General features: G+C 38.2%; 1 protein-coding gene across 3 annotated transcripts in view; it reads left to right on the top strand.

Moving 5' to 3' along the window:
- MMD (monocyte to macrophage differentiation associated) overlaps positions 1 to 27,475 on the top strand; it is a 106,259-nt gene that overhangs the window by 38,570 nt on the left and 40,214 nt on the right. For all 3 annotated transcript variants that reach the window (XM_056816556.1, XM_056816557.1, XM_056816558.1), the window contains one exon: positions 24,395 to 24,439. The gene's annotated coding sequence lies outside the window, so the exon portion shown is untranslated. The remainder of the gene's footprint in view (positions 1 to 24,394; positions 24,440 to 27,475) is intronic.

The raw sequence follows: 27,475 nt of genomic DNA on the forward strand, positions 1-27,475 counted from the left end.
AAGAATGTGAGGCTGGTGACTTTGGGCAACTTTGCCTGACTTCAACCTAATTCACTTCCAAGGCAAGACATCACCCCATGATGTCATTAGTCTACTTTGAAAATAAAGGGCAAACAATAATAGGATATAATGCCATTTATGATATGATGATATACTGTTGAAATGGCAACTAATTTCAGGGAATACCTCCTTATAAAATGTTCCTCTCAACCCTGCAGGCTCTTAGTTCTCATTCCTGTTTTCCCCTTAAATATTTATATCCTGCAGGTTCTCCTCTCAAACCTCTTCTAGTCCTGTGTCTTCCTGTCTCTCTCTTGAGGTTTCTACACAGGTAACTCTCAAATCTCTATTCCCAACTCTGATTCAGGAGATAACTCGCAAGTTTCAGACCCACATTTTAAAGATGATCTCCAAGAGACATCTCTTTGAAATCTTCAAAGGCAAAGTGTCCCCAAATGAACCAACACCTTTCCCCTCACTTGTCATCCTCAAGTCAAATCTTCTTTCTGATTTCTACACTTTTCTAAATGGTACCGCCTTAACAACCAAGCTCAAAACTTTAGAATCATAGGATTGTAGCTCACAGATTTCGGACTGAAAAAGGCCTGAAAGATTGTCTAGTCCAGCCTCTCCTTTTTACAGATGAAGTAATTTAGCAATGAAGATATGATGAGTCACTTGCTCTAGTTATAACACAACAAAATTATACATAGCAGAGGAAGGAGTCAGACTCCAAACCTCCAGCCACTTTCACTTTTAAATCTTCTCACTTCCTCACCCCAACATAGCATCCATCCCTAGATTCTGTTATTGCTCTACACAAGAGCTTTTGCTTCATTACCTCCCATTTAGACCATAGCAATGGCTCCCTAGCCTGTCTCTCTCTTATCTCCAGTTCTCCTACTCCACCCCATCCATCTTGTAAGACACTATCAGATCTGTCTACTAATTAACTACTCTGATCATATCAACACCTCTCCAAAAGCCTTCAATAACTCCATATCACCTATGCGATAAAACCTGGATTGCTTGGCTTTGAGTTCAAATTGATCTCCAACATGTGCAATCTTATCTCTCCTGGTCTCCAGTAGGCTCCAGGCAAATAGGAATATTTACTGTTTACTCCTCTGCATACAGATATTAATTGAAATCTTGGAAATTGAACTCAGTGAAAAGTGAACCTTTCACAGCCCTCAGAGTAGTTTGCATCTCTTATTACACTATAACATTATATATTATATAACTTAATATAATATTATATTATACAGATATTAATTGAAATCTTGGGAATTAAACTCAGTGAAAAGTGAACCTTTCACAGCCCTCAGAGTAGTTTGCATCTCTTATTACACTATAACATTATATATTATATAACTTAATATAATATTATATTATACAGATATTAATTGAAATCTTGGGAATTGAACTCAGTGAAAAGTAAACCTTTCACAGCCCTCAGAGTAGTTTGCATCTCTTATTACACTATAACATTATATATTATATAACTTAATATAATATTATATTATACAGATATTAATTGAAATCTTGGGAATTTGAACTCAGTGAAAAGTGATCCTTTCACAGCCCTCAGAGTAGTTTGCATCTCTTATTACACTATAATATTATATATTATACAACTTAATATAATATATTATTATACAGATATTAATTGAAATCTTGGGAATTTGAACTCAGTGAAAAGTGATCCTTTCATGACCCTCAGAATAGTTTGCATCTCTTATTACATTATAATATTATATAATTTAATATAATATTATATGTTACTCATATTGCTTCATTATATTATATTACTTTATTATAACATATTATGTATACATAATGCAATATAAATCATATTTAATTATATATATTCATGCTCTCTTGTATTATTACTTATCATATTTTATCTACCCTACAAGGCTACAAGCCACAGGTCAGGGAACCTGCCGTAGCCTTCTTTTTATCCTTCATAGCATCTAGCATAATATCCTGACTAGTTCTAAAGGAAGTCAGAAGACCTGGGCTCAGATGTGGGTTCCAAAGATCACTTACTATGTGACCATAGATAAGAATCAGCACCTCTCTGAGCTTCAGTCTTCTCATCTGTAAAATGAGGAAGGTATGGGGAACAATATATGCCCTGCTATTGAGAGGGAAACTCTTTGAAATTTTTAAAGGGCTATAGAAATAAATAGGAGTGACTTTTGTTAATGGTAATAAAAATCATTCATTGAATGAATATTTAATAATGATGTAATAAGAACCCGAGGGAGTTGGTGTCAATGCATTCCTCTTGGTGTCATTGGCTTTTTTTTTTTAATTACATATCCTTATCTCGCCCAGACTAGAAGTGCATTGGCACAAAACTTTAACTTGTTCCACTTTTCCATCCTGGGCTGCTTCACTCCGACTTAGGCAACCTGAATTCTACTGAGGGAAAGCATATATACACAGTCCACTGCTCCCAAGGGCTCCCCACTCTGGTACCAAACTTAGTGCAGACACCCCTGTTCGCCTTTAGCCCTATTGGCACTCAGAGGTCTCAAACTCAAGTAATCACCTCCTCAGAGACTATGCCTTGCTCCTTAATTTCTCCATTAGCAATGAAGATCAGTGGTTAGTCAGGCTATTGGTATTTTATGTTGGGCTTTGCTTTCCTGGAAGTTTTAACACATCATTAGAATCCACATTATTAAAAGTTTGTATGTTTGTTTTCAAAATAAAGACAGAAACCTAGAAGAGGAACTAGCAAACCACATCCTCTACCCCCAACAGCAGAGGTCAAAGAGCAGCATAGCACCACGTATAGAATGCTGGACCTAAAATAAGGAAGACACATCAAGCTTACTTAGGACACTTAGTAACTGTGACACCAGGAGAAAATCACTTGGGTCCCCTGAGCCTCCATTTTTTCATTTGTGAAATAAGGATAAGATAACCTCCCTTTACCCCTAAATTTGCTTTGCATTCATTTTGAATTTTCTGATCTGTGAACCTATTTTCTTCCCCCATAAAATGTAAGCTTCTTAAGGGCAGGGCCTGTTTTATTGTTGTCTTTTTTATCCTCAACACATGGTCCAGTTCCTGACTGAGTGTAGGTACTTAAATATTCAAGGGACATTCAAGGGACTAGGAAAAAAAAAAAACATTGGCTCTGGAGGTGGAAGACATAGGTTCAAATTCCACCTCTGAGGTTTACTAACTGTATGAGCTTGTTCAAGTCACTTAACTTTCCTAGTAATCACTTTCATCTTTTGGGCCAGATAGACTCTAGGTCCCTTACAGCTCATGATATATGATTCTATTGTAGCCATCATCTGGGATTGGAGGAATTTAGGTTAACAGAAGTCTACCTACCCCCTCTTCAATGTCCCTCAAATAAATGTAGTTGCAGCCACTCTTTCCCAACTCCTCTTTTGGGCCCTCCTGAGGACATGAGTTTCCCATCGTCATCACCTTCACTCTACTCCTGGGTCAGAAGTAGACAGGGGCCAATGAGGGACGGAAAGAAATAATGAGGGAAGTTAATTTTTCTGATGCATCCCTCTTCTTACCAAATCTCTTTTCTTAAAGCCAATGTTTTGACTTGTTGGAAGGAAGGAGATCATGATGTCCGAGTTCTCATGGATTGTCCTCTGTCAGAGCTTATAAAATTAATTTAAAAATAAGTATCAGCAATGTTTTCTTATTTAGCTCAAGCCCCTAAACAAGATAGAGTCCTAGTAATTTAGTCTTCTTGACTCCAGGCCCAGAACTGTATCCACTGCACCATCTCACTGTCATCTATTGTTCAGTGGTATCTGACTCTTCATGACTTCCTTTGGGATTCTTTTGACAAAGATTCTGGTGTAGTTTGACATTTCCTTCTCCAGATAGAGTCCTGGTCATTTTTTTAAAGGTTTGTTTATAAAATTAATTAATTTAGAATATTTTTCCATGGTTCCATGATTCATGTTCTTTCCCTCCCCTCCTCCCACCCCCCCATAGCCAATGTGCAATTCAACTGGGTTTTACATGTATCATTGATCAAGACCTATTTCCATACTATTGATATTTGCACTAGCGTGATCGTTTAGAGTCTATATCCCCAAACATATCCCCATCGAACCATGTAATCAAGCAGTTGTTTTTCTTCTGTGTTTCTACTCCTACAGTTCTTTCTCTGGATGTGGATAGTGTTCTTTCTCATAAATCCCTCAGAATTGTCCCGTCCTCAGAATTGGATTGCTGCTAGTAGAGAAGATCATTACATTCAGTTGCACCACAGTGTATCGGTCTCTTGTATATAATGTTCTCCTGGTTCTGCTCCTTTCACTCTGCATCAATTCCTGGAGGTTGTTCCAATTCACATGGAATTCCTCCAGTTCATTATTGCTTTGAGCACAAGAGTATTCCATCACCTACAGATACCACAATTTATTCAGCCATTCCCCAATCAAAGAGCATCTCCTCATTTTCTAATTTTTTGCCACCACAAAAAATGAGAGTCCTGGTAATTTAGAAAGAGAAGAGCAGCTAAGTGGTATAGTGAATAGAGGACCAGGCTTCAAGTCAGGAAGACTAATCTTGGCCTCAGACACTTACTAACTATATGACTCTGAACAAGTTCCTTAACCTTGTTTGCCTCTGTTTCCTCATATTTAAAATGAGCTGGAGAAGGAAATAGAAAGCCATATAAGCATCTTTGCCATGAAAACTCCAAATGGAATCACAAAGTCAGACTCATCTGAAACAACTGAACAATAATATCAACAAACAATCAAAAGGCTTAAATTACAATCCCTTTTATCTCTGCACGCCACACAGACTATCCACTACCTATTTTCTTTCAGCCTCTTCTTTCACAAACAATGAAGCACACACCTAAGGAAAAATTAGAATTGATCCTTTTATACAACCTACATTGATTTTAATGAGAACATAAAGAATAACTTTGTGGAACAGAAAATCTCTGGAAAAGAAATGCTCTCAGAAGTGGAGGGTAAGGAGAGTTTGGAAAGAGGAGAGAAAAAGTATCTACATCATTGGTCTTAGAATAATCTAGTACAGTGATGGTGAACCTTTTTAGAGACCACATGCTATGACCCACCTGTGCCCAGGGACCCTGTGCTGTGCTCTACCCCCTCCCCCACACAGAGGGGAGAGAGAAAGTGCTCTGATTGGGTTGCCTGGCAGAAGGGTGGGTAAAATGAGGAATGTCCTCAGTGAGTATAGGAAGGGGAAAGAGAGTGGCCTGAAAGCTCTGTTCCCCTCTAACTCTACTATCTGTGAACCACCCACCTCATCCCCTGTGTACTCCCATTGGACTGCTGGGCAGGTGAAGTGAAAAAATGTCATCAGGCATGGTGGAGAAGGGGAAGAGAGCAGCTCTACCTGAGTCCTTCTGCCTTTCTAGTAATGAATTCGGGTAGGGGGGAGGGGCTTATGCCCACAGAGAGTGTTCAGTATGCCATCTTTGGCACATATACCATAGGTTCACCATCATAGATCTAGTATCTCTCCTCTCAGCCTCAGTTGGTGTTCTCATGACTTAGTTATACCATTCTTATTTCAGTCTCAAATTCACATATTTAGCATCTCCATGCATTGCCATACCCCAATATATATCTCCTCCCAAAAACAAGCTAAGAGATTTCATTCTAGCCCATAGAACTTCAACTCCTAACATGCAATTTTTTTATATAAGAGACACATCTTTGGCTATACTATTGAATTAAAGTCCCCATTTAAGTATTGTTGTGAGGAGCAAATGAGATCATGTTGAGGTGTCTTACAAACTTTATTGTACAGTATAAATATAAACTATTCCACATCTAAGAAAATGTTGAATATCACTGTTCTACAAAGAATAATTGCATTTCCCCACACAAGCCTCTTAATGGAGAGGAATTTCAAGAAATGTTAATAATTTCTTGAGACATAGGAAGGATACAATTTCAATTGAAAAATGGTTGCTGCAAACAGCCCCAAAAGAAAACTTTAGACTGAATAGCAAAGTTGCTCCATCTGATGTGTAGGATTGCAAGGGAAAGATTTCTTAATACTGGTATCCAAAGTCTTTACTTGGGCCACCTCTACAAGCAGATGGCTGTGCTCAGAAAACTCGCTCTCCCTCCTCAAGTGTTAGGTTACCAGATGTCCTCTGTCCTGCCAGCATTTTAAACACTCAGTTTCACAATCAAACAGTTCTTTTTGAAAGTGAGGTGTTTAGGGCTTTTTTTTTTTTTAAGTTTCTAGCTTTTTAGAACGCCAATTTAAATTTGTTCTCTTGTATCTTCCATTTCCAACTTTTCTCTTCTCTTTTTAATCCTTTAGTGTTTAGTAACTATATTCCAAATCCAAATCCAAAAAGTGATTTAAGATACAAAATTTGAGAGAAAAAGATTGGTGACTGCCAGGGCCATCTTCCTAGGAAGATGTAAAATAGCACCACTTCAAGGCCTCCAACTAGGGAAGACTCATTACTTGACCCTGAAAGTCTCAGTGACTAATAAGTTGAATTTGTAGACCAGATTTTTACCATACCAAACTTAAAACATACTATCTCTCAAACCATCTACTAGAGAAAGAAAGAAAGAAAGAAAGAAAGAAAGAAAGAAAGAAAGAAAGAAAGAAAGAAAGAAAGAAAGAAAGAAAGAAAGAAAGAAAGAAAGAAAGAAAGAAAGAAAGAAAGAAAGAAAGAAAGAAAGAAAGAAAGAAAGAAAGAAAGAAAGAAAGAAAGAAAGAAAGAAAGAAAGAAAGAAAGAAAGAAAGAAAGGAAGGAAGGAAGGAAGGAAGGAAGGAAGGAAGGAAGGAAGGAAGGAAGAAAGAAAGAAAGGAAGGAAGGAAGGAAGGAAGGAAGGAAGGAAGGAAGGATTTATGGGTTATGGAGAAGAAAGAAGAGGGGTAAGATTATACTACTCATTTCCATAAATTGAAATGACAGAATATGTGTATCACCATATGTATGTCTAGCATATCAGAATTCATCCAGATCTGCACTGTTCTGCAAAAGAGGCAGAGAGATAAACAGAGAAGAAAGGAAGGAGAAAGAGAGGGGAGAGACACACACACAGAGGTAGTTGGAGAAAAAAAGAGGAGAGATGGGATGGGGAGAAAGAGTTGAGAGATAAGGGAAATGGGGAGAGAAAGAAAGTGAGGGAGGAAAGAATGAAAGAGCAACAAATCAATTAATAGAAAGATGTTCCCGCATGAATGGAAGGTGGGGAATCCAACACTTAATACAGTGTCTGACACACAATAGACTTGACTGTTTCTCATAGATCAAGCATCCCACACTGTTATTCTAGAATCTCTTTCTCAAACCCACAGACAATCCTTGACCCTAAGCTGATAGAGCTCATAAGAAGCATAGTCTTAGTTGGACTTCCTAGCCCTCCTAGTCAGCTAGAAGTCTTCTGTTGTATTCCCTTTGACTTTTTTCTTTAAGCCCTCTAGCCTTATGGTAAAAGCAGGAAGAAGAACAATTAATAGAAGTATCATCACCCTCTTAACAATCACAATTATATGTGAAACCTATTCAAGGGTATGTTATCCCTAATGAGTATTCTTGCCAGCTAAGTCTTTACATATTTTTGCTTTCTTCTATTTGAAAAGAGGTTCTATTTCCTGCTCTCCTCCTAATAAATAGCTCAAATGGGTGTTGGGAAGAATAAAATTTACATTAACTTTTTTCTAACTTACATCAACTTTTTTTCTAACTCAGATCCATCTTCTCTCTGATATAGATCGTGTTCTTTTAAAGTTTAAAGAGGGTCTACTATGTTCTACAAACTTTTAAAAATTTAAAATTTTATTTATTTATTTAATTCAGAATATTTTTCCATGGTTACATGATTCATGTTCTTTCCCTCCCCCACCCCGGAACCAACGAGCAATTCCACTGGGTTTTACATGTATCATTGTTCAAAACCTATTTCTATATTATTACTATTTGCAATAGAATGGTCATTTAAAGTCAACATCCCCAATTATATCCCCATTGAACCATGTAATCAGTCATATCTTTTACTTCTGCATTTCTACTCCGACAGTTCTTTCTCTGGATATGGATAGCATCCCTTCTCATAAGTCCCTCAGAATTGTCCTGGATCATTGCATTGCTGCTACTAGAGAAGTCCATTACTTTCAATTGTACCAGAGTGTATCAATCTCTGTATAATGTTCTCTTGGCTCTGCTCCTCTCGCTCTGCATCACTTCCTGGAGGTCGTTCCAGTCTCCATGGAATTCCTCCACTTTATTATTCCTTTGAGCACAATAGTATTCCATCACCAACATATACCACAATTTGTTCAGCCATTCCCCAATTGATGGGCATCCCCTCATTTTCCAATTTTTGGCCACCACAAAGAGTGCAGCTATGAATATTTTTGTACAAGTCTTTTTCCTTATTATCTCTTTGGGGTACAAACCCAGCAGTGCTATGGCTGGATCAAAGGGCAGACAGTCTTTTATCGCCCTTTGGCCATAGTTCCAAATTGCCCTCCAGAATGGTTGGATCAATTCACAACTCCACCAGCAATGAATTAATGTCCCAATTTTGCTGCATCCCCTCCATCATTTATTACTTTCCTTTGCTGTCATATTAACAAATCTGCTAGGTGTGAGGTGTACAAACTTTTAAAAGACACATCTTTGTAACTGCTTTTCAGTATCACTGATTTCTCTTATATTCATATGTACTTTGTTTTACGGATTTAAAAACATTATTCTGAGAGCAGATCTATAGGCTTCACCTTACTGCCAAAGCAGTACATTTGGGACACCAGAAAAGAATTCCTCCTTTTAAAGAGGGAGATTCTGATCTTTTCAAGTGTTACTTCCTACACAGGGCCTTTCCTAATAACCCACACCCAGTTGTTGGCACTCTCTCATTCTTCCTTTACAAATTACTTGGTATTCATTATCTGTGATTTTTAATATGATACTTTTTTTCCTTTAATAAAATAGCTTTTGAAACTGTGGGAGTAGAAATCCAGAAGAAAACATGTGATTTATTACTTATTTATATAGGTATGTAATTTGGGGTTTTAGTTTTAAAGGATTCCCCTTTTACAAAAATCAATGATATGGAAATGGGTCCAAGTGATTTTATATATATGTGTATATATATATATATATGTGTGTGTGTGTGTGTGTGTGTGTGTGTGTGTGTGTGTGTGTCCCAGTGGAATTGCTTGTCATCTCTGGGAGGAATGAGGGGAGGGAGAAAACATGAATCATGGAATAATGGAAATGAATTTTTTAATTTAAAAAGTTAATAATGATATAAAATAAAATAGCTCTTGAGCTCCAAAGTCACATGCTAATGAGACTGGCCCTTCCTGTTTTGGAGAAATGGGGGTCCTGAGGTTTGCTAAGCTTTGGGTCTTTATGAGACTCAAAAAGCCATTCTTCTGTCCAATCCAAAATTTGTCCCACTCTCTGAAGGAAAAAGATTTCTTAAAATATTCTGTGCCAACATTACTGGCTGGTGACTTAGCACCAGATGTCAATTCCCTGTTAAACTCCTTAAACAAGCATTTATTAAGTAACCCCTGCATATAAGACATTATGCTAGGTAGGCATTCATAACTCCTAAAGAATTACTTTAGGAGAAGAGAATTATAGGCCACTAGATGGGTAAAATACTGAACATAGGAAGACCTGAATTCAAAACTGGCTAGTCACTTGCTCTGTCTGCCTCAGTTTCCTCATTTGTAAAGTAGGAATGAGAGCACCTAACTGTCAGGGTTGTTATGAGTATAAAATGAGATAATAATTGTACTTTGAAAGTCTTAAAGCATTATCTAAATGCCAACTGTTATTATTATTATTATTATCTCCTCTGCATTTAAGGACACAGGGAACTGTCTGTTAATAGCATGTGGTGTTTAAACATTTGCTTTTTCAGAGTTTGTAAGCTTGGAGCCTTGAAGGCCAGCCCTGTTTACAACTCAGAGGAAACCCCTTGGAGGCAGAAGCTGCCAATTATATTTTTATGAAACCCCGAATGGGAATGCTATGTCTCATCACATTATCTAAACTTTGAATTTCCTGATGATTCACGTATGGTGGAATTTAATTCTGGGCCAGCATTGTCACTCATAAGTGCTGAGTTCCTTCCCTCATTCCTGGGAGATGTAATCTCCTGCTACTTATTTCACAGACATAGCAACTCTTGCCCTGACATGAACTCCATTTGCCCTACAAGTATGGATGGAGGAGAGGGACATCTGTTCTGTGCTTCTCAAGTTAGGAAAGGAAGTCCAGTGCTTACCCTTTCCCCATCTTACCTGCGGCCTTCATTGGCTCAACAAATCTTGTGTCTTTAGAGACAGCAGTGAAAAAACTTAATAATTTTTTTAAAATAAGTTTTTATTGATATTTTTTATTAAATTATCATAATTTGACCCATAAATCCTCCACCTCCCATAAAACTATCCCATATAACAAATAGTATTTTTTTAAGTCCTTACCTTCCATCTTAGAATCAATACTATGTATTGGTTCCAAGGCAGAAGGGTGGTAAGGGCTAGACAATGGGATTTAAGCGACTTTCCCAGGGTCACACAGCTGGAAAACCAATAGTATTTTTAAAAGTCAAAAAAATAGGTGGCAAAAAACAGTATAACTGATCAGTACATTGGAAAAAAACCTTAAAATATGTGTAATGCGGGGAACAACTAGGTGGCTTAGTGGATTGAGAGCCAGGCTTAGAGATGAGAGGTCCTGGGTTCATATCTGGTCTCAGACACATTCCTAACTGTGTGACTCTGGGCAAGTCAATTGAACCCCATTGCCTTGCCTTGTCACTCTTCTGCCTTGGAATGTCTGCAAAGGGATGGGGAGGGAATAGCCTCTCACATCTCTTCTTTCCAGTAATGTTTGTTTTCTCTAATTTTGCAACATTCATCACACTTTGATTTTGTTTGTTTGTTCTTTCCATTTCCATTGTTTATATTGTTCTCTTTGCTTACTTCACTCTGCATCAGTTCCCCTAGATCATTCCATGTTACTCCGTATTCACATAAACATCCATCATTTCTTACACACAGTAACATTCCATTATGTTTACGCACCACAGTTTGTTCAGCCATTCCCCAAACGATGGGCACTGACATGGTTGCCAGTTCTTTGCTATCACTAAAAGCACAACTCTAAAAAGTATTTGGATGTGTATGGGGATTTTCTGCTAACCAATAGCTGTGGGGGAAAGGAGGGGCACCAGGTGAGTAAGTCTATGGACATTTTCATCATTTTATTCATAACACAAATATTTTCAAATTCTCTATATTATCAGCATGAATTTGGTCCCTCCTTTTGGTTTAATGAACAACCCATTCAAAAGAAGCAGAAGGAAGTTACATGGGGAAGAAAGGGCAAAGGCTATAAGTGGGAGTAACTTGGCATCAAGAAGGAAGGCTTGAGTGAAACGTAATACTACATAGTCTTCTTAAAATCACTTTGCATCATTTTATATTTGTAGATATATATATATGTGTGTGTATATGTATATGTGTACATATGTGTGGGGTGGGTATTTATATGTATACGTACATATATACATGTATATGCTTTGTACTTGTCTGAAATAAAACATTATGTCCCAAGTGAAATAAAACTCCCTCAGGGCAGGAACTCATTTCATGTTTGTTTGTGCCCTAGTCTCTAGGATAATGCCTGATACATAGTGGGCCTCCTGATTATTGAGCCAATCATCACAACCTAAAAAAATTGCATAGTTGTTGAAAGAGAGTCTCCAACTAGTTAAGTATCTCAGGCTGGATTTGAATCTGGGTCATTAGAAAGAGACAGAACCTTACTGTCAATCCTATCTAATCCCTCATTTTACAAAGGAGGAACTTGAGAATCAGAAAAGGAAAATGGTTTGCTCAAAGGACACCCATCAAATACCTGAGATAAGATTCAAACCCAGAATACAAATGCTGTGTTTGTTCTATTACAGAAGAAAGCCCAGGGTGGAAAAATGATTCTGCTTATCCCTCGTTAGATTATACACTGCTTAAACAGGGCAAGAGAATGAGCATTTATTATGTACCTACTGTGTGGTATACACTGGACTGAACAAATATTTCTTATTTGATCCTCCCAACAACTCTGTGAGAAAGGCGTTAATTTTTATCCCATGTTTATAACTGAGGAACCTGAAGCAGATAGAAGTTAAGCTAGAAATAGGAATGTTTTTAGTTATCTTTCTCTGCTTTGTGTGACAAAATGCAGTACCTGGCAGAGAGTAACTCTTAATTCATTGCAGTGAGCACTAGAACCTTACTGTAGGTAGAATAAAACCTTTAGCTACTAGGATCTGACAAATGGGAAGATGAGCCTGCTGGTGATAAACCCATCTGAACTTAATGAGACTGATTCATAGATGGCACACAAGTCTATCAAGAGACCTGCACTCAGTGACCCTGGACAAGTCACTTGACCCCCATTGCCTAGCCCTTACCACTCTTCTGCCTTGGAGCCAATACACAGTATTGACTCCAAGTTGGAAGGTAAGGGTTTATAAAAAAAGAGAGAGAGAGAGACCTGCACTCAATGCCTTTCATTTCATTTTATGTACATTTTATTTTATTTTTTTTAATTTATTTTCTATTTAGAATATTTTCCATGGTTACATGATTCATGCCACCCCTCTGCCCCACTCTTTCCTGCCCCCTCCCAAAGCCAATAAGGAGTTTCACTGGTTTATGCATGTATCATTGTTCAAAACCTATTCCATGTTATTCATATTTTCAGTAGGGTGATCTTTTAACATAAAAACTCTAATCATATCCATATTGAACTATGTAATCAATCTTATGTTTTTCTTCTGCTTTTCTGCTCCCACAGTTCTTCCTCTGGATGTGGATAGTGTTCTTTCTCGTAGTTCCTCTGGATTGCTACTCATTGCATTGCTACTAGTAGAAAAGTCTATTACATTCAATTGTGCCACAGTGTATCAGTCTCTGTGTACAATGTCCTCCTGGTTCTGCTCCTTTCACTCTGCATCAGTTCCTGGAAGTCTTTCCAGCTCACACGGAATTCCTCCAGTTCATTGTTTCTTTGAGCATAATAGTATACCATCACCAACATATACTACAATTTGTTCAGCCATTCCCCAATCGATAGACACCTCCTTATTTTCAATTTTTTGCTACCTCAAAGAACTCAATGCCTTTCAATTTGATAGTTAGTAGTTTGCTGGTTAGCCCAGACTTACCTCCACAACATGATGTGGGAAATGGGCACAGCTTCAGCAGAGACTTGCACATAATAGGTATTCACTAGGTGAACTCAGTGAAGGAATGAATGAATTTAAGAATAACTATATTCATAAATTAACAATTTTTTTTAGCATACAGTCCTTTGGAAATGTGCTTAATGCTTGTTAAACAGTTACTAGAGTAGCTGGACAAAGTAAGCCCACTTCTAGGAACACTACCTACTCCCAAGGACTAGTATGTTATAGAACAAGAGAGACAGGGCAATATAGTGGAAGGAGTCTTGGACTTGGAAGACCTGAGTTCTAGTCTCATATCTGTTACAAAACCTACTAAAGCAAGTTATTTAACTTCTTGGGGTTCCCAGGCAACTCTCTCAAATCATCAGATATCTTTCTGCAAGGGTAGGCATTTCCTCCCCAGGAGCTCCTTGATGAAATTGCAGGTCTTGTCCAAATAATATAAAGTCAATAAATATAATCTCTCCTTCTAGCATAGTGTGATGAGGTGAAAGTCCCAAGTTCTGCCTCCATGTAAGCTGCTTAGCTTCCTCCCCTGTTCTAAGGTCACAAAGTCTTCCCAACAACACAACCAGTCACCTTTCAGATGTATGCCCTTAGTGGCATGGTGGAAAGTGGGATGATTCAGTGAAACTCCTCACAGCAGCTGGAAAAACAACATTAAGTGCCTTTTCTTTTAATGGTGGGTCATTAGCTAATCTAAGCAGAGCACATTTCCTAGACCTGCATTACTAATAGACTGAAGCATGGATGGAAACTTTCTCTTTTTTGAGGTATTCCCAATTTGAGAGAAACAAGTCTTCCTGGTAAACACTGGTCAAAGCATCATCTTCTAGCGCTTATTTGGTCCTGTTTTTCCAGTAGTGGCTGTGTAATATTTCATTAGCCAGATAATTCTGCAACATAATGTAAATGACATAAGGTGTGTGCTTGTGTCTGAACATGATTCTGAGGGAGGATGTTTGCCAGCCCATCTGTTCCTCTGGGGACTCTGCCCAGAAGTAATTCAATTAAGGTCCAAAAAACTACAAGCTACCTTTGGCAGGGTGACCCTAGTGATTGGAAATGAAAGGTTTCTGAGCTAGAGGGATCATCTGAGAAAGTGAAACCATCAGTGAGAGTGGTAAAGGCCATCTCATGCCAAACCATTAAAGTTCTGTGACTTCATCACAGAAGATGAGAACTCCTTTCATCAACTATAACTTAGTAGATCAATTTTAGGGAGTTGCCTAAGACTTCAGGAGGTGACTTGCCCATATTCACATAGCTACTAAGTACCAGATGCTGAATTTGAATCCAGACTTTCTTCACTCCAAGTCCTGAGGGTTATCTGGTTTCTACTAGGTCAAAACTCTTTTACCACCTACCTCAGCCTCCCTACACCCCACCAAAATAACCTCAACTGCCTGTAGCCAAGTGTACACATCAGACATAAAATTTCATAAGAAACCAGCAAGAGTTATTAATATGGATTCCCAAATAATTTCTTCTTAGAAAGAAATTTTCATTTTTAGAAATATTTTCATTTATTCATTCAACAAGCATTAATTAAGCACTATGTGCCAGATATTATGCTAGACACTGTTGATACAGGAGCAAAAATAAATGCAGACTTGTCCTCAAGGAACTTACAATTTTCTACCTAAGAGGAATTTCATATAATCTCAGAATTGAAAGAGATCTCAGAAAGCATCTAGTTCAAGCCCTATTTAAATCATGTCCCTTCTACATCATCCTTAGCAAATCACAGGCAATGTCATGGATGCAGCATTGTACTTGGAATCAGAAAATTCTTTGTTCAAGTCCTACCTCCGACACTATCTTTATGACCCTGGGCTAGTCACTTAGCTTCTCAGTCTTAGATTTTTCCTCTGTAGAATCAGGATGAAATTGTATCTACCTCACGGAGATGTTATAGGAATAAAATGAGATAGCATAAGCAAAGCACTTTATAAACCTTAAAGTTTATATATACACATATATGCACACATGTGTATGTGTTATGGTACATGTATACTATATATGCATGTGTGTGACATATGTGTGTATATGCATATGAACACATTATTAAGGTTCAAAGGCCTGAATCTGGACATACCCTAAAATTTCTTCAAATATAATTTTGCAATTTAATGATCTGTCTCTTTTAGTTTTAAAGTATGAATTTTATAGATGCAATAAACAACAAATTGCATAATTTGGCTGGAAAAAAGCATAGAACGTCTATATTCTCTTCAAGCACTGGTCCTGGCAGTAACAGTAGCACCATGCACAGGGGCATGCGTAGAACTTTGGGGCAACACTGCTACTGCCCAGCAGTCAGGGAGGGAGTGTTCGAGGAGGTCACTGCCTAATAAACAAATTGTATATTGCATTCTAACTTAATTAACTAACTTCATTCTTTTAAATGTTTAGTTCCATTTTAGTTTCTTAAGTTAGCATGATGAATAAAAAGAATCTTTTATGGCAATTTGATAAAAGTTCTCCACTTTTAAATAAATAAATTCTCAGGGTGAACACCTGAATAAGACATGATGTACATATCCATACTGAGGCCATAATGGGATCTGGGCTTGTTGGTAGAAAAAAGATAAGACAGAATGGTTGTCAGCCTGGTATACCACCAGGCTGTAGAGCCTCTAGTTGCAGAGTAAAGTTGTTGCCCCCAAACACCCATATTCCTTTGCTCTTGCTAATGAATCAATTCTTACCGCACCAGCCCCTGTATCAGCAGGCTGGATCTGCTTTTTCTACATCTCTGCTAACTCATCAGCTAAAATGTATCCCTGAGCTGCCTTTCCATAGGCAGGAAGCTTCAGTCCCAGCTGTTCCCAATCTCCTTTTGTTCCATTTCTCATTTCACTTCCTGCACAGACCTGGCCTGACCCCCTTTCCTTCCTTGAGTCAAAGAGGTTGAGAAATTTTCATATCCCCAAGGTCTTTAACATTTGGATGGATGTTGAAGCAATATGGTGTAAAGTGCACAGAGTATAAGAATTAAAGCGGGGGATGTGGGTTCAAACCTTAGCTCTGCCATTTTTGTGACCTTAACCTCTAAGGCCTCAGCCAGTTTAAAAAGTAAGAAATTTTCTCTCTCTCTCTTTCTTTCATTCTTTCATTCTTTCTTTCTTTCTTTCTTTCTTTCTTTCTTTCTCTTTCCTTCCTTCCTTCGTTCCTTCCTGCCTTTCTTTCCTTCCTTCTTTCTCTTTCTTCTTTCCTTCCTCTTTCTTTCTCTCTTTTGCTACTTTTCTTTCTTTCTATCCTTCCTTCTCTCTTTTTTCTTTATTCTTGCCTTTCCTTCTCTCTCTCTTCCTGCCTTTTTCTCTCTTTTTTTCCTTCCTATCTTTTTCCCATTTCTTTCTTTATTTTTTCCTTAAAAAAAAAAACTCTTACCATTTGTCTTAGAATCAATACTGTGTATTGGCTCCAAAGCAGAAGAATGGTAAAGGCCTGGCAGTCACATAGCTAGGAAGTGTCTGAGGCCACAGTTGAAGCCAGGACCTCCATCTCTATTCCTGGCTCTCAATTCACTAAGATGTTTAGCAGCCCCCTCTTTCTTGCTTTCTTGTTTTTCTTCATCCCTTCCTCTTTTTCTCTTTTTTCTTTCTCTTTTTTTCTTCCTTCTTCCTTTGCCCCTCCTTTCTTTACCACCTTCTCTTTCTTTCTCTCTTTCTCTTCCTTACTTCATTCCTTTGTTCTGTCATTACTCTTCCCTTCCCTTCTTTTCTTTTTTGATAGGATATCCCTATCTTACCAAGTGTGGGGAGTACAACAGCCACTGATAGTGCAATCCCAATGCTGATCAGCCCAAAAGCTTTGACTTGCTCCATTTTTCCAATATGGTTTGGTTCCCTTCTCCATAGGCCACCTGAGGGTCACCCCAAACTCCAGATGGTTGCCATATTAGGACTGGGCCTAGTACATGTACCTCATTTACTTAACTTACAGCAACTTGGAATTCCTGAACTCAAGTAATCCACTAGCCTCTGCCTTCCCCAGTAAAAGAAGTTATGGGACACCACTAAGACAAAATTTGATTTTTTTAAAGGAGATAAGTGCATTGTTGGTATGCAAACATGAGCTATAATTTTAAATGAGGTTTACTTATTCATTAATACAAACCCATAAAATTCCTACTTAAGAGAATTTTATTCGAATTTATTGGGTGGTGTTATCCCTAAAATTTGGTAATTATGACTCAGACTGTCATAAAACCAAAGTACTGTAAGGGTCCTTAGAAAGCAGCTAGCCCAACTCTCTTGTTGTATAGAGGAGGAAGAAACTGAAGCTCAGAGAAGTAAAGTGGTTTACCTGAGGTCACAGAGCTAATTTAAGGCAAAATCAGAGTTTGATCCCAAATCTCGTGAGTAATAAAACTCCACTTCCTTACACATGTTTTGAAATTCAGACTTTTAGCTATTCCATTATTCTTCCCCTCAATTAGTCCAAATTAATTATCCCTCTAGTTCTACAGCACAGACCCCTGTGGTCATCTGTAAGCTCTAACATCATCATAAGGCTGGGTAGTTTCCAATTAGGTCAGGTCCCTAGGTCACTTTAATTATGCCCATAGTGAAACAGAATGGAACTGATTTTAAGGAAGAGCATCTGCCCTATTTCAATTCCCCTCTCATAATTTGACTTCTATTTATAAAAATGGCACTGAGTTAGGCATCAAGCGTAGCCCTCACAGCCGCACTCATGGACAGAAACATATTCCCTATCCTCATTTCAGGACTTTCTAAAAGGTCACCGTGTCGTTATAAAAACGAAGTGAGATTCCACATGGTGCTCCAGTATCCATTCATTAGAGGTATTCAAGCCAATACAAAACTTCCCTCTAAGTATGAAGGTTTGGAAGAGACCTTTGAGACCTTTTCATCCATATTACTTCCCCATCTATTTTCCTCCAGGGGAAAATGAGACCCCTGAGAAGTGAGATCTCTTACTCAGTTTCATGAATAACATGGAGCAGAGCTGGAATTTGAACTCGGATTCTCTGATGCTAAATGTGGGGTTTTTTCCGTTCTTCATACAGAACTCGATGGCAGGGAGGGAGGAGATGATTATTATCAGTAGTACCTCATATTTATTAAGCTGTTGTGTGACCCTGGGCAAGTCACCTAGCCTGTGTTTGCCTCCTTTTCCTCAACTGTAAAATGGGAATAACAACAGCATACACCTCACAGAGTTCCTGTGAGGATCAAATGGGATAATATTTGTTAAAAAAAAAAATCACAGCACAGTGCCTGGCATACAGTAGGCACCATATAAATGCTTATTCCTTGCCTTCCTTTAAGCACCAATACATGTAAAAGTTAAATTAGTTTCTGGTAATAAAAAGTATTATATTTTATGAGGTTTATTAAAAATTTTTAGAAATCAAGGATACAAAATAATAAACCACATGCCTAGGGCTGATTAGCCCATTCACAGCCTACTTAATACATGTTGCAATGTCCCAGTAGAGGAAGAGACTCTTGGAAGGCAGAGAGCCAATTAAACACTAAATTGTGATCTTGCCCAGGTGGAGACTCAGGTGAGATTATAGGGAATTCTGGGAAGTACCAAGGACTTCTGGGGATTGAAGTCTGGGGTTCAAATCTCCATTTTTACATACAGCAGCCAGGAATTGCACTAAGATTCTATAGGCTGTGGCTGACCAACATTCTCCATCTATGAAATGTTTTTTCTCAGTGTAGCATAACTCTGTCTGAATAGCAGTAAAGTATAATGGAAAGGACTCTGATCCTGGAGCAAGAGAACCTAGATTCAATCCTGATTGATCCCTTTCCTATCTCTGTGACTTTTGGAAAGTCCTTCCATTCTGATACTCCATAATTCTGTGAGCACCATGATTGACGCCTGGCATACATGTGTCCATTTTAGAGACATTAATTGCATGAAAGACCATAGGAGCTAAAGTCAGATTTGTACTCCACCTTCTTGACAAGTTGGTGCTTGTCAAGGTCATTTCCATCAATTAACCTCCCTTTGAGGCTGACAGCAAACCTTAATATTGGTGCTCTGTAGGAACTTCAAAAGAGTAATCTATTCTTCCTAAGGGGGTTCTGCCTGAATTCTGCTATGAATTAACCCTGTGATCTTAAGCAAGACCCTTCCTCTTTCTAGGTCTGTTTCCTTTCCTAGAAAATGAGGCAATTAGATGATCTCTAAGGCCCTTTATACCTTTAGGATTCCATGACAATAAGAATTAAACTATGGACAATATCCCGAGTTAAATATAGATGAGTAAATAAGTGTTTAGCCAGAATCTCTTCTACTACCCACATCTGATACAAGGAGAAAAAGAAATATTTTTCATGTACAGCCAATATTTGGATACTGGTACAAACATGTGCACTCTGCATTTTTGTAGAAAGGTTAAAAAAATCTCTCCGGAATGCCAAATATATGTGTGTACAAAAAATTAGCAACTTCCAAAACTGTCTTTACTTAGTTCAAAGGAAAAGTCCCTGGATTTGGAGTCAGAGAACCTGAGTTTAAAATTCAACACTTCCCCTTATTATCCTATATATGTGTTTGGGGTTTTATCCAACCCTTACCTTCTGTCTTAGCATTAATTCTAAGATAGAAGAATAGCAAGAGCTAAGCAATTGGGGTAAAGTGATTTGCTCAGGGTTACATATTGAGGAAGTATCTGAGGCCAGATTTGAACCCAGGTACTCCTGACTCCAGGCCTGGTACTCTATCCACTGTGCTATCTAGCTGTCCTTATTCTGTATATCTTTGGGCAAATTACTTCCCTTATTTAGATCTCTCTTTCCCTATCTATAAAATGAAAGGGTTGGAACTGGTGATCCTAAGGTCCTTTGCAGTCCTAATGAATTTGTGATTTTCTATTGGCCAAACACCATGCTAAGTGCAAGGGTTAAAAACAGGAAAAGTGAAGTTATCCCTGCTTTCAGGGGTTCTATATGTAAAACAAAGTACAGTAACAGATGAAAAGTCCAGCTTGTTCTAAGGATACATCAATTGAGTGGCTGGCAAGACCCAGAGGTTCTTAGGATACAATGATATAATTAGATGGCAAAACCAGGGTCTGGAGGGCATAGTCACTAGAGGGATGACAGATGAGAAATCATGGTGGCGCGCCATCTCACTGGAATGATTAGAGTAGGCGACTCAATCCTGTGTGTCCCACAGTGCTGTTTCTTGTGCCTCCCTTTTCCCTTTCCCACTTGTCTCAGCCCTCTACCTTCCTTCGCCTGTGACTGAGAGGACCCCCATTTTCCCCTTCTTATTCAGCACTACAGCTGATCCCCTGGCAAATACAGAGTTGTAAAGGGGGAAAAAAATCCATTTGGTGTGGTAGTCAAGCTTCTGTGATAGATTCTAATCCCATTGCCTGGTTACCTAGAGGAGAGGGCAAAGGAAAAAGGCACGCAAAGGCCTTTCAAGATTCTGAATACTAAGAAATGGGAAAGAGGGCTAAGGAAAGTTCTAAATCAATGATTACATGATGCCACAGTTTTCAAACTCAATTCCTTCTCTCTTGTTCCTTACAGGACAAACCTTGCAAAACACCAATATCATGCTATAAAATAGTCTAGTTTCCCCCCATATTCCAGTTGATACCTAGCATAGAAATTTAAAAGGGTTTCACCTATTTATTTTAGGGACACTATTTTATTTCTTTTTAAAACCTCACTAATCTTCTTTCTACCAGAGATATAGGGGACAACTTTTTATTTTCCCTATGTAACCAGTTTACGTTAGATTCTCCAAGCCTAAGGACTTTCTTAAAACATTTTCCCTGATCTGAAGATTCTTCCATTCTTCACACCTTGGAATTTCCATCCAGTCTATTTCCATCATCTTTTCTAAAACTTTTTAAAGCTCACTTCTTGTTGATTCCCATCTCTGATCAGAGCTACTACCATGGAGAAGGCAAACAAGACTTTGTCCTAGATTGTGGAAATCTAGAGGCTTCTGACACTCTCTGGTGCTCTTGCAAGTAGGAAGCTACTAGAGGGTGTGCTTCCTCTTCCTGCTCCCCCACCCTGGCCCCAACCAGGCCATAGTGTAGGTGGGCTCTTCCCCAACCTGACCCTCATTTTGTGTATTCCTGAAATCCCCCCAGCAATGATCTTATATGGTACTGCATTCAAGGAATGTTTTCCCAGAGTCTCTGCCTCCCATTTTTTGTGGTGATTGCCACTGACGTCAAAAATGCTCATTAAAACTCTGTCTATGATTATCCCCTCTACCTTCTGACTTCTCCATTATTCTTTATCCCAATACATGGCTACCATTTGCAGAATATTGTTTTTAGCCCTTCTTGGTAGGTTACTTTGCAATCAATTTTTGTAATTTTGGGTCAATTAATAAGTACATTTATATTAACTGTGTTTTTTATGTGCTCATTGTACTAGGCACCATGGCTATGAAAACAAAAATGAAGCAATCCTTGACCTTGAGGAGTTTACATTTTATTGGAGGAGACAAATATATAAATAGGAAGATAATATATATATTATATATGTTATATACATAATATAAATAGGTAGTAGATAATTTTGAGAGGAAGAGCATTAAGGAGTTAGTGGGATCAGCAAAAGTTTCATTTAGAAGGTGGTACTTGAGCCAAATCTTGAAGGACATCAAGGATTCTTAAAGACAAAGGTGATAGAAAAGTATATGCTAGGCATGGAAGACAGTTGGTGAAAAATGTCCATGGAGACAGGAGATGGAATTCCATATGGGAAACGGAGCAATTAGGCCAGGTAGACTTGACCATAGAGTCCTGGGAGGTGAGTAATGACTAATAATGCTGGAAAGATATGTTTGGGTCAGATTATGAAGGACTTTAAATGCCAGACAAAGGACTTTATATTTGACGAACAAGCATTAGGGAATCACTAGAGTTTATGGAACAGGTGAATGACATAAACCAGAACTTTTAGAAGACCCTTTAAAAGCCATGTGGAGGGGGGACTGGAAAAGGGAATCTTTAGGCAGAAGGACCAGTCAGGAAGCTATAGAAGTCTTTCAGGTGAGAGTTTATAAGAACTTCAACTAAGGTGCCAACTTGTAGGATGATAGCAGCAAATGGGAGAGAACAGGGCCACAGAAATACACAGAAGAGAGAGGATTGTATTTGGACATATCCTCTCTCTCAGTTACATCACAAGGTCCCTGGAAAAAGGAATCATCTTCTTTTTTCTGGGACCTCCCACAACACTTAGCAGGGGATTCTTTTCATAGCAAGAATTTACCAAATTTAATTTAATAGATTTACAGATAATTTGGAGACAAAGAATTACTGTGTATGCACCTACATACTTGGCCTCTTTCTAGGTCATTTAAGCAATAAAAAGATCAAGAAGACATAGTCCTTTCGTTCAAAGAACTTAAAGTCCAGTTGGTAAGATGAGATAGAAACACAAATAGGTACTGTACAAGGGAAGATATAATAAGTGCCACGAAAGATCGACAAACACCAGGTTATAAAGAAAAGCAGGTTATATTCATTTGTAGAAAAACTTCAGAGAAGGGGGTGACATTTGAACTCAGTCTGGTTCAGTGGGTACAGTTTTTTTAAAAAACCTAACCTGATGTCTTAGAATCAATCAATACTAGGAATTGGTTCCAAGGCAGAAGAGCCACAAGGGCTAGGCAACTGAGGTTAAACAGCTTGGCCAGGATTAAACAGCTAAGGCCAGGTTTGAACCCCAAAACCTTCTGTCTCAAGAACTGACATTCTATCCATTGAGCCATGTAGCTGCCCCTCAGGGGATACAATTTTGACTCTGAAGTAAAGAAAGGGCTTTCCCAGTGGAAAATAAGAGTACTGTGGATTTAGAGTTAGAAGGATTCTTTAGCAATTACTAGGTCTAACCTGCTCCCTGGTTCACTCCCTTCCTTTAAATTTTTTTCTTATTTTATCAGTGTCTTCTGCCTTTATATCACTTCCATTTCTAATACACCTTCCCTCTCCTCTACCCAGCCAGCAAAGAATAAAGTAATATTATAGCAAAAGTAGTCATCTTATAGCAAAGGATAAAGTAAAAGAAAAGAAAAACAAGCTACTGAGCAAAATAATATACAATATTCCACACCAATATCTCCCTATGTCTGAAAAGAAAGAGAGGGTTCTATTTTTTTTTTCAGCTCTTCTCCAGGTCAAGCTTGGCCAATATAATTAGAGAGCTTGCAATTTCCATTTTTTGTTCCTTCTCTTTACCTTGCTATATTCTATTCATTGTTTTCCTGGTTTTGCTTATGTAACTCTGCATCAGTTCATGTAAATCTTCTGATAATTCTCTGAATTTTTCATATTTTTCACTTTCACAGGCTATGGTCCTAGTCTATTACATTCATGAAGTAAAATTGTTTACCCATCCCCTAATTAATGAGAACTTACTTTGTTTCTAGTTCTTTGCTACTACAAAGAGTATTTTTGTGAATAATATGGTATAGGTACAGCCTTTCTTTTTCTTTCTTTGACTTTGTTGTGGAATCTGTGTGATTCAAAGAGTTTCATCACGTTTTTGAAATACCTTACCTTCTATCTTAGAATCAATACTTAGAATCAATCAGCCCCAAGGTAGAAAAGTGGTAAGGGATAAGCTGTTGGGGTTAAGTGACTTGCCCAGAGTCACACAGCTTGGAAGTATCCGAGGTCATATTTGAACCCACACCCTCCCAATTCCAGGCCTGGTCCTCTATCCACTGAGATATTTAGCTACTCCAATTTCATCACATTTTTAGCATAATTTCAAATTGCCTTCTAGAATAGTTGGTCCAATTTTGCTAGATGGCACAGTAATATAGAACTAGACAGGAAGTCAGGAAGACTTAAGTCAAAGAATTCCTCAAACACTAGCTTTGTAGCCCTAGGCAAGCCACTTAGCCACCATTAGCCTCAATTTCATCTTTATAAAATGGAGATTAATAATAGTACCTACTTCCTGGGGTTGTTGTGAGTATCAAGTGAGTTTTGTAAACCACTTTGCAATACTTAAAGCACTATTTAAGTGCTAGTTATTATTATTATTTGTATTTCTATCAGCAGTAAATTTGTATACTTGTCTTCCTTTTTTTTTGGTCCCTCCAATATTGTTTATTTGCATCTTTTGTCATCATTGCCACTTTGTTGAATATATAAGGTGAAATCTTAGACTCTCACATTTGTTTCATAGAGAAGGAAACTGATGCCTAAGGAGGGGCCCAAAGTCATGAAATGGGTAAGTAGCCAAGCTAACAGTCCCATATGGGTCATCTAATTACAAATCTGTGTCTCTTTCTACTATACTATGATGTCTCCTATCTTAACCCAAACCAGAGAAGCAGAAAAGTGTAAGATATTTGGAGATTGGAGAATTATTTAATCTTGCTGAAATGAAGTTGGAGTCATATTAGGAAGAGTTTTGAATACAAAACTTCTTGTTGTAGATTATGGAAAGCAATTGAAAGTTTTTGAGCCTGAAAAATGACATAGTCAGAGCTGTTCTTTAGAGAAAATTAGTCCTGTGCCTGGTAAATTCGAATAGAGAGAGGCCCAAAGTAGGAAAACCATTTAGATTATTTCAATAGTTCAAAAGAATAGTAATAAAGACCTGAACTGAAGGCAGGTGTGCAAATGGTAGGAGGGAGCAGATGCAAGAAACATTTGGGAGATAGAAATAATATAACACAGCAACTTGTTACACATGAGATACTTTACAAGTGAGGATTTTTTTTTTAATTTATCAAGCATCTCTTGGATATATAGCATTTTCCCAGAGGCCCCCTATTTTACTCTGTCCCATTTTAGTCTTCTCTCTCCTCTCCCCCTCAAAAAAAGGAGAAAGAATGAGAGAGAGAGGGAGGGAGGGAGGAAGGAAGGAAGGAAGGAAGGAAGGAAGGAAGGAAGGAAGGAAGGAAGGAAGGAAGGAAGGAAGGAAGGAAGGAAGGAAGGAAGGAAGGAAGGAAGGAAGGAAGGAAGGAAGGAAGGAAGGAAGGAAGGAAGGAAGGAAGGAAGGAAGGAAGGAAAGAAGGAAGGAAGGAAGTAAGGAAGGAAGGAAGGAAGGAAGGAAGGAAGGAAGGAAGGAAGGAAGGAAGGAAGGAAGGAAGGAAAGAAGGAAGGAAGGAAGGAAGGAAGGAAGGAAGGAAGGAAGGAAGGAAGGAAGGAAGGAAGGAAGGAAGGAAGGAAGGAAGGAAGGAAGGAAGGAAGGAAGGGAGGAAGGAAGGGAGGGAGGGAGGGTCAAACAGCTAGGAAGTGCCTGAGGTCAAATTAGAATCCAAGTCCTCTTGACTGCAGATCTGGTACTCTATCCACTGTGTTACCTGGCTCCCCCTGAGTGTGAATATATTTCTTGGCATAGTCTTCAGGAATTAATGTGACCTGATAGAAGAAGAATACCCACCCAACACTAATCCAAACTAACACTGTGTCCCTTTACTGTGATTGTGAATTGTGGGGTTATCTCTAGAAGCAAATGAAAGCATAAAATGTACCTGTCATGGCATGTAAATATTTAGTCTTTACTATCTAAAATAGCAATTGTAATAAATAATCATTAGAATAATTCCCATTTATATGGTGGGTCTCAGTTTATAAAATATAAATACAGAATATAATAATAGTATAGCATAATAAAAATATTAAATATTAAGAATCTTCTGAGTTACGTAGGATAGAAAGAAGGAAAATAGTCCTTGCCCTTGAGGAAGAGAAAAACAACATGTATATAGAGAAGTGAATATAAATATATACAAAGTAATTGGAGGCACTACTAACAAATGAAGAGTACAGTGCAGGGAAAGATGGAGAGTGTTAGGAAATACCTATGTAGGAAGATGGTACCTGAGCTGAGCCTAGAATGGGTTGGGATTTCAAGTGGTAAGGAGTGGAGGTGAGATGGAAGCACATTCGAGGAAGAGTACATAAAAGTATTATCCCTGCCATATTACAGACAAGGAAACAGAGTCTCAGGAACTCATATCAGTGCTGCTAAGTGACAGAAACAGGACTTGAGTCCATAGACTACCTGTATGACCTTGGAGTCGTCACTTAAACTACTTTGGGCCTCTGCTTCCTAATTTGAAAGAAAAAGATGACGTCTGAGGTTCCTTCAGGTTTTAAGTTAAATCAAAATTCCTAGGACTTCCTAAGGCAAGACAAGGAGTTAATATTAACAAGCAGCTTTGTATTGTGAATATCTCAATGGGGCTTTTGGGAGGGAAATATGATGGACCAACAGAAAAAGAGGAGGAGTAAAGGGGAAGATGTCCTTTGATTAGGCTACATGGAAGTGTTCTCATTTTAAGAACAAAAAAGGTGAGGGGAAGGGATAAGAGGAAAGGGAGGAAAATGGTCAGGAAAACAGAATATCTGCCAACTAAAATCAAAAAGAAACTAGAGTTACGGATTTCAAGAAAGACTATGTCAAAAGTCTGGCAGTATATCTAGAAAGAAAATAGCATTCCCTAGGGGGTGGCTAGATGACACAGCAGCTTGGCACATCAAGCCTGGAGTTGGGGTGACCTGGTTCAAATCTGGCCTCAGATATTTCCTAGCTGTATGACCCTCAACAGATCACTTAACTCCAATCGCCTAGCCCTAGCCCTTCTGTCTTAAAGTTGTTACTAAAAAAGTAAGGGTTTGGAAAAAAGAAAATAGCATTGCCTAGGAGTAGCTGCATAGAATTAAACTGAGGCAGTAGGAAAGGGGCACAAAGTAAAGGTACCTTACAGAAAACTTTCAAAGATCAAAAAAGAGAGCAACATGGTACATTAATTTGGAGCATGTTGAGTGGACTAATCAGAAGTATTGTTAACACTAAAGCTCAGAGCTTTGGGGGAATGGGACTGCAGATAAAACGCATATGACAACTCAGAGTCTCTCTGGAAAAGATTGTTCACTGCTTATACCCAAGCGTGGTGAATAACAAGAATTGCATATGTGAAGCACTTCAACTGACGGATAATAAAAATAGCTAGCATTCATATAGCATTTTAAAGTTCACAAAGCACTATAATAATAGCATTTAAATAGTGCTTTAAGGTTAACAAAGTGCTTTAAAAATATCTCATTGGATCCTCATAATAATCCTAAGAGGTAGATATTCTTATTGTCCCTATTTTACAGATGAGGAAACTGAAAGCAGACAGAGGCTAAGTGGCATGCCAATGGTTGTCCAGTTAGCAACTGAAACATCATTTGAACTCAGATCTTCAGATCCAGGTTTGGCACTTTATATTCATGGTACCACCTAGAATCATAGGATTTAAAAAAAACC

This window comes from Monodelphis domestica, chromosome 2, assembly GCF_027887165.1.
Source record: "Monodelphis domestica isolate mMonDom1 chromosome 2, mMonDom1.pri, whole genome shotgun sequence".
NCBI classification, from domain to species: Eukaryota; Metazoa; Chordata; class Mammalia; order Didelphimorphia; family Didelphidae; genus Monodelphis; species Monodelphis domestica.